The 12717-nt window shown below is 49.5% G+C and overlaps 1 pseudogene; it reads right to left on the reverse strand.

Moving 5' to 3' along the window:
• LOC123056756 (DNA excision repair protein CSB-like) overlaps nt 1-12212 on the reverse strand; it is a 116524-nt pseudogene extending 104312 nt beyond the window's left edge.
• Between the last annotated feature and the right edge of the window lie 505 nt (nt 12213-12717).

The following is a 12717-nucleotide window of genomic DNA, read 5'->3' on the forward strand; positions in this document are numbered from 1 at the left end:
CCCCCCCTTGTCGCCTTCCTCCTCGCGCCAGTAGGCGCAGGCGCGTGGCCGGAGCGCGCGGGCACACGCCCAGGCCACCTCCTGCCTCCCTGCTTGCCTCCGCTACTCCCTGGAGACGCCACGCGGCTCCCTCGACCCTCCCTCACTCTCCCGCGTCTCTCCCTCCGTCCCTATCCCCCTCTGCTCCCTCTCCCTCTCTGCCCGAGCGGAGCCCGTCGCCACCGACGCCGTTCGCCGCGGCCACCAGCCACCCCCTCGCTCCCTCTATGCATCCCTGAGCTCCGCCCTGACCCCGTGGAGCTACACACGCGACGCACGCGACCAGAGGAGGCCACAGTCGACCGGAGCGTCGTCGTCTTCATCTCCGGTGCCCGGAGATCGCCGTCGTCAATTCGCCGTTGCAGAGGCATCCCCGAGCCCACTCAGCGTCTCGTCCGACTCCCCGTGAGCTTCTCTTCTCTTCCCCTCACTCCCCGCACCTGATTTCGTCCCCTAGCTCCATCTTCCACCACGGCCGAAGCTCGCCGCCGCCGTGCCTCGTCGCCGTCGTGGCCAGAGCCACTGTGGCTCGAAGCCGGGCACACCATCGTGCTCCACACCTCACCAGGAGCACGTAGCACGCACCAACACCTCCCCTAGCGCCCTGCATCGCCTAACCCGCCGTTGGCCGAACTCCGGCCGCCGCTCACGAGCTCGCCGTCGTCGGTACCGGCCACCACAGGCATGGCCACCACCACCATTCGATGCGCACCAGCAAGGGCTCTCCAACGAGCCCAAGCACAGCCTCGCCCGTGCCCTGTAGCGCGTTTCCGGCTCGCGCCGCCGTCTCGGGCCTCGCCGGCGTCATGTCGCCGGTGGGTTTGACCCCACTGACCCGGGATTTGACCCTGCTAATTAACCCTGTGACACTGACAGCAGGGCCCCACCTGCTAATTAATCCTAGATTAGTTTCTGTTTAGTTTTTAACTAATCCTAGTGGCCCCACGCGTCAGCTTTGACTAAGCTGACGTGGCTGTTGACTGGGCCCACATGTCAGCTACACTAATCAGCCCCAGTCACTGACCAGTGGACCCCACTGGTCAGGTTTGACCACCAGCAGCATCTGTTGACCTGCTGACGTCATAGTGACGCAATGCTGACGCAATAAGTATTTTCTGGATTTATTAATATTCAGGAAATTCCAGAAAATGCCTAAAACTTCTAAAATTCATAGAAATTCAACCGTAGCTCCAAATTAAATAATTTATATATGAAAAATTATCAGAAAAATTCAAGGAATCCATATGTACCATTTTCATGCATGTTAGAACAACTTATAGCTGCTGTTTAGCACAAATCAATTAAATGGCATTTGAATAATCACATATGGAGTTTGAATTTGAATCTTGTATTCAAACCAACTTCATTTAATCTGTTGCTAGTTGCATTAGCTCAAAACACATTCATTTTGCCATGTCATGATCATGCATCATATTGTGCATTGCATTGATTGTGTTTCCTTCTGTGTTGCCGGTATTTGTCCCCTCTCGATAGACGTGATACCGATGATGTGGTCGTTGACACTGATGAAGACTCAATGTTATCTTCAGAAGTGCCAGGCAAGCAAAACCCCCTTGTTCATTCCGATACAATCCCACTCTCTCGCTCCTGCTCTCTTTTACTGCATTAGGACAACACCGATTCAACTGTTACATGCTGCGGTAGTTGAACCCCTTTATCCTCTGCATGACCTGTCATTGCCACAGTAAATAGATGAAACCCACTAGCATGAGTAGGAGTTGTTTGAGCCCTGTTGTGCCTACTCATTCATGTTTGTTTGTCATGCCTGCTACTGCTTAGAGTTGAGTCAGGTCTGATTCATCGGGGATGAATTAGAGGTGTGTGAACATGTCCTACTGTGTGTGAGCTAAGTGTGTGAACACGATTTGGTAAAGGTAGCGGTGAGAAGCCATGTAGGAGTACATGGTGGGTTGTCTCATTGAAGCCGTCCTCAGGAACTGAGTTCTGTGTTTGTGATCCATGATTCAGCTACTACCATACATTGGGCCCTGAAATATGACCCCGCTCAACTTCTTATTCACCCTTGTCCTCTGTCCAGGAGTTGCAAGTAGTTTCTGGTGCTTGTAGTATGCTGGAGGCCGTGGACAGCGCTGACCGTAGGGGTGGGCTGTGATGCGGTAGGCACGTGGCCGGGTAAACCGGGCACCCGTTTGGTGTCACGGAACCCTGTTCACATCGTTTGGGGCTGTGAGCGAAACTCCGGCCGGATCTCCTCATGGATGGAACCCGAATAGGCAATAAACCTGGACTAGAGACTTAGGTGTTTAGGTAGGTCGTGGTCTACACCCACGTCGGCTTTCGCTTGAAGTCTGCCGAGCACATGTCGTGTGCAGACGCTAAGTGGTGGAAACATGTATGAAGAAGTACACCCCTGCAGGGTTAATATCATCTATTCGAATAGCCGTGTCCGCGGAAAAGGACTTCTGGGTTGCTTATATCAGTTCATAGACAAGTGAAAGTGGATACTCTAAAATACGCAAGATAAGCGTGAGTGCTATGGATGGCGTTCTCGTAGGGAGACGGGAGCGCATCCATAGTGGTGTATTGATATGGGGAATATGTGGACTCGTGTGCGCCACCTCAAAAGAGTTACATTGCAGTCGTAGTTCAGGATAGCCACCGAGTCAAAGCTGGCTTGCTGCAGTTAAACCCCACCATCCCCTTTGTTGATAATGATGCATATGTAGTTAGTTCTGATGTAAGTCTTGCTGGGTACATTTGTACTCACGTTTGCCTATTTTATGTTTTTGCAGAGAGACTTCGGTCTCACTAGTAGTTTCGCGTGGACTTCGACGTTTAGCTTGTTACCTCAGCTACGATCTTGTGCCCCGGCAGGATCTGGTAGATAGTCAGGCTTCTCAGCCCTTTTCAGTTATAGATGTCTGTACCCAGACATGATAGCTTCCGCTTGTGCTTTGATTTGTATGCTCTGATTGTTGGGTCATGAGACCCATGTTTGTAATATCTCGCTCCTCGGAGCCTAATGAATAAATACTTGAGTCGTAGAGTCATGTTGTGATGCCATGTTGTATTTGCACATATCAAGCATATTGTGTGTATGTTATTGAAATGCTTGGTATGTGTGGGATCTGGCTATCTAGTTATTTATCCTTAGTAGCCTCTCTTACCGGGAAATGTCTCCTAGTGTTTCCACTGAGCCATGGTAGCTTGCTACTGCTCCGAAACACTTAGGCTGGCCGGCATGTGTCCTTCTTCGTTCCTGTGTCTGTCCCTTCGGGGAAATGTCACGCGATGAATACCGGAGTCCTGTTAGCCCGCTACAGCCCGGTTCACCGGAGTCCTGCTAGCCTAGTGCTACAGCCTGGATTCACTCGCTGATGACCGACACGTTCGATGTTGGGTCATGGATGCCTGTCCCTGTAAGTTTGGGCCACTTTGGGTTTACGACTAGCCATGTCAGCCCGGGCTCCTTATCATATGGATGCTAGCGACACTATCATATACGTGTGCCAAAAGACGCAAACGGTCCCGGGCAAAGGTAAGGCGACACCCGTGGGAATACCGTGCGTGAGGCCGCAAAGTGATATGAGGTGTTACATGCTAGATCGATGTGGCATTGAGTTGGGGTCCTGACAGCGTTGGTATCAGAGCTTGACTGCCTGTAGGATTACCAAGCCAAACTGGTCGAAGTTGAGTCTAGAAATTCTTTAGTTATATAAGGGAATTGATTGTGGGATGGAACGTAAGGCTCTTTTTACTCCTTATACCTCATGGCCTTCTGATCTGAGACATCATCTTCTCTTCTACGGGGATTAAGAACTAGGCTATCTCTTCTTCCTATTAGGATCACGTGTACTAATCCGTAGACTTATAGATTGTTGGATTTAAGCTTGAGTTCAGTTTCTTCTACTTCCGTACGTTAACTGTTGATCTCGAAACCTTGATATTGTGTTTCTGAGTGGTTATGCCACCATTTTTGTGAATGTCTCAAATCTTTTCTGAGCATTTACAGCCGTTATGCTGTCCGAGTCATCCCAGGTTTCTAAATAGTCGGATGCATTTGCAAATCCTTTTCTTCCCGTTTCAATGTTCCCATGGGCCAGATTAACCACACTAATCAGTGAATTGAGGTACTCCGTTACCTTGACATATATGTTGGAGATATTATTATGACCCTAGGTGTCTTAGGGGATCATCTAGTAATTTAGCCATGATTTGTGTTCCCAGTGTGATGATTCTGGCCATCATTCTCGAAAGCATCCCGTGATGCTACTTAGTAGTAGGTATTCTATTCCTGGGTTCTTGAACCCGAGATTCACTCTACTTACTTCATGTTGATAGTAATTGCTAGCGCCTTTAGGATATTAGTAACCTTTGCGATAGTCCTTGAAGTCCGTGGTATCTTCTTCTTCCAGATACCATGAACTACTTATGGCAGAAGTTCCTCGTTGAACTGAAATATCACAACAGTATTATTTTTGATGAGTTCTCCATTATATATTGTGGCTCTGCCAGTTCTACCTTTCCGCATGGGTTATCCGGAAGAAATATGTTGAACTTGGTTCGACATACTAATCTATGCATCCACAACTCAGAAAATTATATGTTCCTTTGAGTTGTTCTCTTTAGTTGCATTCTGACCTTCGTCTATCAATTGATAGTCAAGAGTATGCGTGTGTTCGTTTATCGATGCCTATTACTCTTGTGGTCCGTCAAGCCATTCTGTCCTGAATGACTTGGAGAAACAAACTCCAGTACCTCGTCCATATCTAGGATTGGGTCAAAGTAGTTGTATTCCGCAGATCAAATGCCAATCCAGCTTTTGGTTCTGTTCTACCTTGGAGTATTACCTTATTCTATATCGAGATTGTTATAGGAATTGCACACCATCCTATGAACTCTTGGTACAGTGATACTTCTCACCATCATTAGTCATTCCTCGGCCCTCGTGTTGATGCAACCGGAATACCGACAAATGAATTGTGATGTGTGAAATCAATACTCCCAGCAACCTCGTTGCTTGGTAGTTAAAGGATAATAATTTCATTCTTAGCATGTTGGTTTTTGAATCATCCTTCTAAGACTTATCGTGCTACCTAGTTCTTATTTCGGTGCACCCTTCGATTGATGAGTTAGGATCTTGTCAAGTCCTCACTCATTTGATTATATCGTCTTGCCCTCAAAAGCGAGATTGTTCTCGAGCTTAGTAACATACCGGTGGTTCGTGATTTTCTGAATGTCTTCTCGGAAGTATCACCAGGTCGTCACCTGACCGTTATGTTAAGCCCGTGATCAAGTTGGTTTCTTAAGAACCACCTTCTTTCCAAGAATCGGTGTTAGATATCCCTGAGCTAGTTGCTTAAGCTGGACAACAACTTGGAGAGTTGGAAGATAAAAGCTTGTCTGACTTAGTTCGTTCCAAAGGGATATTCTTGTGTAGTGTGTGTTGAAGAAAGATGATATCTTCATCGATTGGTCCCTGTGATCAGTTGTTGGACCTATTGTCTTATCAATCCTTTGATTTGAGTGTTGGCCATCGTCAAATCAAATCAGTACCAATGATGCTCGTAATGTTGTCTTATTCGTGGTTGATCCCTCGAGCATACACCATTACATCTTTGGTCTGACCAATGCTATCACCGTGTTCACTTAACTATGGAATTCCTTTTAAAAGGAAACCCGGATGAATTGTTGTTGAGCCCATTGACAACATCCTTATCTCCTCCATGATTTTGTTGAGCATTAAGCTAGTGTTGGAAATTTTTGAAAGCATTTGTTCATGCTAGCTCATGAAGCATATGTTTGGATGAAGGTAGTGACTTCCTTTAATTCATGTGCATCTGATGCAAGTTGCCGCCGTGGATTCGAGAAAGTCAATGTTGCTTTCTTTGGAATCATTCCAAATCAGTCATGCACACGTGCGAAGAATGCTGTGGTTTGAAGACTTGCAACCTTCAATCTATATGTATCCCTAGCACACCAAGCCACTGGTTGATTTGTTCAAGGAGAAGGAGTTCCTTCATAAGAGCTAATCCGGACTTATGTAAGGACTTCGATACCCTCGTTGATGGTTCCCCCTCCTGAACTCGGTAGTGTTTTATTATAAGACTACTATGTGGTCATGCTTGTCTGGGACAACGTGTTCACATGTTAGTAGCAGAACCAGCTCATGTTTTGGAGCTTGCTATCGTAGTTCATCTCCCGAGAATCCCGCAACGTCATCTCGTTGATTTGTGTTGCAAACCTTCATTTTTCTTCCTAGACTCGATGGGTCTGGAATATTCTGACACCAACCAGATCTGAATCTCAGGCAGATATGATGGTTGGAACATTTCCCCAAGAACTATAATATTGGTCGCGCAATAACCGGTAAAGTGGATGTCGTGCCCAACACACCCAGCCGGAAGACCTGTTATTATAATATCTTGATTGATGAAGTTGGCCACCTCCCCATAGGGATTTCGTAGGGTTTACCCCCTAGTTGCCCCTATGGATTTTTGTGTTCCCGAAGTCCGACCTTTACTTGATGTTCTAGATACCAGATCATTTCTATGAATGGGTTACACTAGCACATCAAGGAGAACATTAGAAGCGGAGTGCTAAATGTCTCTCGGTCGATCATCCAGATTTTGTTCCTTGGCTTCGCTAAGGTGTAATCTGAGAAGTGTTATCTTCCTTTGCATCTGCATCATCCATCATCATTCATCGTGGTAGCAAGTTGTGTTGCCAGGATCCTTGACACGGATGTTGGTAAAACCTTGATGAATATGGAAATGATCAAGTTCTTGAGAGCATGCACAAGCGCTACGTGTTATCATCGGCACTAACTGGGATTGCTCTCAGTTTTCTCGGCAATTCTATGATCTTTTCAAACAGTGAATTCACTCTCTGTTGTTGGGTTCTTCCCAATTACCAGAATCATTCCCAGCATTTGCATTTTGTTCCTAGCTTGCACCGTCAATGTGCCATTCTACCATGGGTCTCTTCCATTTCCGGTGGTAAGCAAATTCATCCATTACGTTGTCTTCAACAAGGTAATCCACATCATCCAAGTCCGAGTATGCCATTCTACCGACCCCGCCAATCGATTGCTGTGATTTGCCTTCGGCTGATATAGAGAGTCTCAGTGATCTCTATATCAAAGGTAATTCTTTTTTCCACTTAAGATAATAATCTACGAATCACCCTTCTCCAGGATGTTTCGTCGTGGTGTCATGGCAATTCAACTCCTCGTTATGTTGACAACCGATCACCACATTCTTAAGTCTGGAATTGCTGTCTACCTAGTGAACCTCGTCACCTGCTCCACTCCGTCCCTCTAGAGGTATGCTTCGTCTCTCAGCTTGAGAGATGTTGCTATGTCACATTCCGGGAGTTAATCCTGAGTTGTTCGATCTTCGAGAAGATCGACCCTTCTAGAGTCTCCTTCTTCCCTCCATGTCATGTTGACAGGATTTCTCAGAGCAAGACTTCAAGACAATAATGGTGAATGAATCAACGTTCAACTGAAGTGCACCCTGGATCGTGAAGATTATACTAGTTTGCGTTTCCCCTTCACCTTACCCTACGCTTGAATCTCGAGACGAGATTCTTGTTTAGTGGGGGTGAGTTGTCACATCCCTAGCTTCTGGTACTGTCTGGTGTGTGCATCATGTTTAAATTCAAATGAAATTTGAATTGAGGAATTTTCAAAAGCCTCAGGAAACCTCTAAAAATAACCAACAATTAAATCTTCTCAAATGTGTCCAAGAAAATGTTCCTGTTATTCCATGGAAATATTGGTAAGAGGTAAAATTTAAACCAATATTTTTGGAGTCACAGAGATAATTATTTTGGCCATTTGAATTAATCCAATAACTATTTGCTTTGGATTTATATTTAATATATATTAAATATGACTCCAATAATTCTGGAAGTTTGTGAGTGGCTTTGTATATATTTTAGCAAGCCACATAAAAATCTACAGAATTTATTTAAATGATTTAGTTGCTAAACTAAATCAAAACAAACTACAGAAAATAGAAAAAAAAAGTAAAAGAGAGAGAGCAGAAGGACTTACCTGGCGCCACTTACCTGGCCCAACACTGTGCAGCCAGCAGCGGCCCAGCCCACCACTTCCCCCCCCCCCTTGTCGCCTTCCTCCTCGCGCCAGTAGGCGCAGGCGCGTGGCCGGAGCGCGCGGGCACACGCCCAGGCCACCTCCTGCCTCCCTGCTTGCCTCCGCTACTCCCTGGAGACGCCACGCGGCTCCCTCGACCCTCCCTCACTCTCCCGCGTCTCTCCCTCCGTCCCTATCCCCCTCTGCTCCCTCTCCCTCTCTGCCCGAGCGGAGCCCGTCGCCACCGACGCCGTTCGCCGCGGCCACCAGCCACCCCCTCGCTCCCTCTATGCATCCCTGAGCTCCGCCCTGACCCCGTGGAGCTACACACGCGACGCACGCGACCAGAGGAGGCCGCAGTCGACCGGAGCGTCGTCGTCTTCATCTCCGGTGCCCGGAGATCGCCGTCGTCAATTCGCCGTTGCAGAGGCGTCCCCGAGCCCACTCAGCGTCTCGTCCGACTCCCCGTGAGCTTCTCTTCTCTTCCCCTCACTTCCCGCACCTGATTTCGTCCCCTAGCTCCATCTTCCACCACGGCCGAAGCTCGCCGCCGCCGTGCCTCGTCGCCGTCGTGGCCAGAGCCACTGTGGCTCGAAGCCGGGCACACCATCGTGCTCCACACCTCACCAGGAGCACGTAGCACGCACCAACGCCTCCCCTAGCGCCCTGCATCGCCTAACCCGCCGTTGGCCGAACTCCGGCCGCCGCTCACGAGCTCGCCGTCGTCGGTACCGGCCACCACAGGCACGGCCACCACCACCATTCGATGCGCACCAGCAAGGGCTCTCCAACGAGCCCAAGCACAGCCTCGCCCGTGCCCTGTAGCGCGTTTCCGGCTCGCGCCGCCGTCTCGGGCCTCGCCGGCGTCATGTCGCCGGTGGGTTTGACCCCACTGACCCGGGATTTGACCCTGCTAATTAACCCTGTGACACTGACAGCAGGGCCCCACCTGCTAATTAATCCTAGATTAGTTTCTGTTTAGTTTTTAACTAATCCTAGTGGCCCCACGCGTCAGCTTTGACTAAGCTGACGTGGCTGTTGACTGGGCCCACATGTCAGCTACACTAATCAGCCCCAGTCACTGACCAGTGGACCCCACTGGTCAGGTTTGACCACCAGCAGCGTTTGTTGACCTGCTGACGTCATAGTGACGCAATGCTGACGCAATAAGTATTTTCTGGATTTATTAATATTCAGGAAATTCCAGAAAATGCCTAAAACTTCTAAAATTCATAGAAATTCAACCGTAGCTCCAAATTAAATAATTTATATATGAAAAATTATCAGAAAAATTCAAGGAATCCATATGTACCATTTTCATGCATGTTAGAACAACTTATAGCTGCTGTTTAGCACAAATCGATTAAATGGCATTTGAATAATCACATATGGAGTTTGAATTTGAATCTTGTATTCAAACCAACTTCATTTAATCTGTTGCTAGTTGCATTAGCTCAAAACACATTCATTTTGCCATGTCATGATCATGCATCATATTGTGCATTGCATTGATTGTGTTTCCTTCTGTGTTGCCGGTATTTGTCCCCTCTCGATAGACGTGATACCGATGATGTGGTCGTTGACACTGATGAAGACTCAATGTTATCTTCAGAAGTGCCAGGCAAGCAAAACCCCCTTGTTCATTCCGATACAATCCCACTCTCTCGCTCCTGCTCTCTTTTACTGCATTAGGACAACACCGATTCAACTGTTACATGCTGCGGTAGTTGAACCCCTTTATCCTCTGCATGACCTGTCATTGCCACAGTAAATAGATGAAACCCACTAGCATGAGTAGGAGTTGTTTGAGCCCTGTTGTGCCTACTCATTCATGTTTGTTTGTCATGCCTGCTACTGCTTAGAGTTGAGTCAGGTCTGATTCATCGGGGATGAATTAGAGGTGTGTGAACATGTCCTACTGTGTGTGAGCTAAGTGTGTGAACACGATTTGGTAAAGGTAGCGGTGAGAAGCCATGTAGGAGTACATGGTGGGTTGTCTCATTGAAGCCGTCCTCAGGAACTGAGTTCTGTGTTTGTGATCCATGATTCAGCTACTACCATACATTGGGCCCTGAAATATGACCCCGCTCGACTTCTTATTCACCCTTGTCCTCTGTCCAGGAGTTGCAAGTAGTTTCTGGTGCTTGTAGTATGCTGGAGGCCGTGGACAGCGCTGACCGTAGGGGTGGGCTGTGATGCGGTAGGCACGTGGCCGGGTAAACCGGGCACCCGTTTGGTGTCACGGAACCCTGTTCACATCGTTTGGGGCTGTGAGCGAAACTCCGGCCGGATCTCCTCATGGATGGAACCCGAATAGGCAATAAACCTGGACTAGAGACTTAGGTGTTTAGGTAGGTCGTGGTCTACACCCACGTCGGCTTTCGCTTGAAGTCTGCCGAGCACATGTCGTGTGCAGACGCTAAGTGGTGGAAACATGTATGAAGAAGTACACCCCTGCAGGGTTAATATCATCTATTCGAATAGCCGTGTCCGCGGAAAAGGACTTCTGGGTTGCTTATATCAGTTCATAGACAAGTGAAAGTGGATACTCTAAAATACGCAAGATAAGCGTGAGTGCTATGGATGGCGTTCTCGTAGGGAGACGGGAGCGGATCCATAGTGGTGTATTGATATGGGGAATATGTGGACTCGTGTGCGCCACCTCAAAAGAGTTACATTGCAGTCGTAGTTCAGGATAGCCACCGAGTCAAAGCTGGCTTGCTGCAGTTAAACCCCACCATCCCCTTTGTTGATAATGATGCATATGTAGTTAGTTCTGATGTAAGTCTTGCTGGGTACATTTGTACTCACGTTTGCCTATTTTATGTTTTTGCAGAGAGACTTCGGTCTCACTAGTAGTTTCGCGTGGACTTCGACGTTTAGCTTGTTACCTCAGCTACGATCTTGTGCCCCGGCAGGATCTGGTAGATAGTCAGGCTTCTCAGCCCTTTTCAGTTATAGATGTCTGTACCCAGACATGATAGCTTCCGCTTGTGCTTTGATTTGTATGCTCTGATTGTTGGGTCATGAGACCCATGTTTGTAATACCTCGCTCCTCGGAGCCTAATGAATAAATACTTGAGTCGTAGAGTCATGTTGTGATGCCATGTTGTATTTGCACATATCAAGCATATTGTGTGTATGTTATTGAAATGCTTGGTATGTGTGGGATCTGGCTATCTAGTTGTTTATCCTTAGTAGCCTCTCTTACCGGGAAATGTCTCCTAGTGTTTCCACTGAGCCATGGTAACTTGCTACTGCTCCGAAACACTTAGGCTGGCCGGCATGTGTCCTTCTTCGTTCCTGTGTCTGTCCCTTCGGGGAAATGTCACGCGATGAATACCGGAGTCCTGTTAGCCCGCTACAGCCCGGTTCACCGGAGTCCTGCTAGCCTAGTGCTACAGCCTGGATTCACTCGCTGATGACCGACACGTTCGATGTTGGGTCATGGATGCCTGTCCCTGTAAGTTTGGGCCACTTTGGGTTTACGACTAGCCATGTCAGCCCGGGCTCCTTATCATATGGATGCTAGCGACACTATCATATACGTGTGCCAAAAGACGCAAACGGTCCCGGGCAAAGGTAAGGCGACACCCGTGGGAATACCGTGCGTGAGGCCGCAAAGTGATATGAGGTGTTACATGCTAGATCGATGTGGCATTGAGTTGGGGTCCTGACACACGGCAGCTCGGCACCCTCCCTGCTGGGGCACCAAGGTGTACTCCCTGCTGGCCGCTCGCGACGCAGCCAGCACCTCCTCCGACACCGACGATGACCCGGACACCAGGACGCCATGCGTCGTCGTCTCCGGCCCAGCTGCCGGGGCGGCCTCTGGCACCGCCGCCCGCGGTACCTCCTCCAAAACCGGCGGCGCCTCCGACACCGCCGCCCGCAGCGTCTCTTCCAAAACGGTGCCGCCTCCACCACCATCAGCCCCCGCTCGCCCGACCACGTTGGTCCGCGGCGGGGTGTCGTCCGCCACCTCCACAACCGCCCGGTCGGGGATCACCACCGCTGCCCGGCCTCCACGGCTGCGCTCCCTCACCAATGACAGCTTAAAGACCGTCGCCGCCACCACCGTGCCCTCTGGCATCTCGCGTCAGGCCGGCTCTGCGCCGCCTTGCGCCCATGCCACCACCGCGTCGGTCCAAGCACGGACCGACGCCGCCTCCAACTCTGACTCGGCCCGGTTCCTATCCCGCCAGGCCACGGCTTCGGCATCGTTCGGATCCAGGCCGAGGTCCAAGTCGGCCTGTCCCTCCACCTCGGGCTGATCGGCGAGGTCGGACCGGCTCCTGCGGAACTCGGCCCCTTCGGCGGCCGTGGCTTCCGCCACCGCCCTCGCCAGCGCGATTGGCGACCTATAGAAGAAGACGGAATAAGAAGAAAAGAAACAAGACTAGCTCAAGGAAAAAATCAGAGCGCAAACGAGAGATGAAACTTACCCCGCCAAGACCGGGACCGGGGTTGGCCTCCCATCCCCGCCGCCGCGCTTCCTCTTGGCCGGCCTCCCGGCCCTGGCCGGGACCGCGTGCGCTTCAGAGCCTGGGGTCTCGGCGCCGTCCCATGCGAGGACCCGGCTCCGCCCGCATCGCCGC

The sequence above is a fragment of the Triticum aestivum genome, chromosome 3A (genome assembly GCF_018294505.1).
Source record: "Triticum aestivum cultivar Chinese Spring chromosome 3A, IWGSC CS RefSeq v2.1, whole genome shotgun sequence".
Taxonomy (NCBI): domain Eukaryota; kingdom Viridiplantae; phylum Streptophyta; class Magnoliopsida; order Poales; family Poaceae; genus Triticum; species Triticum aestivum.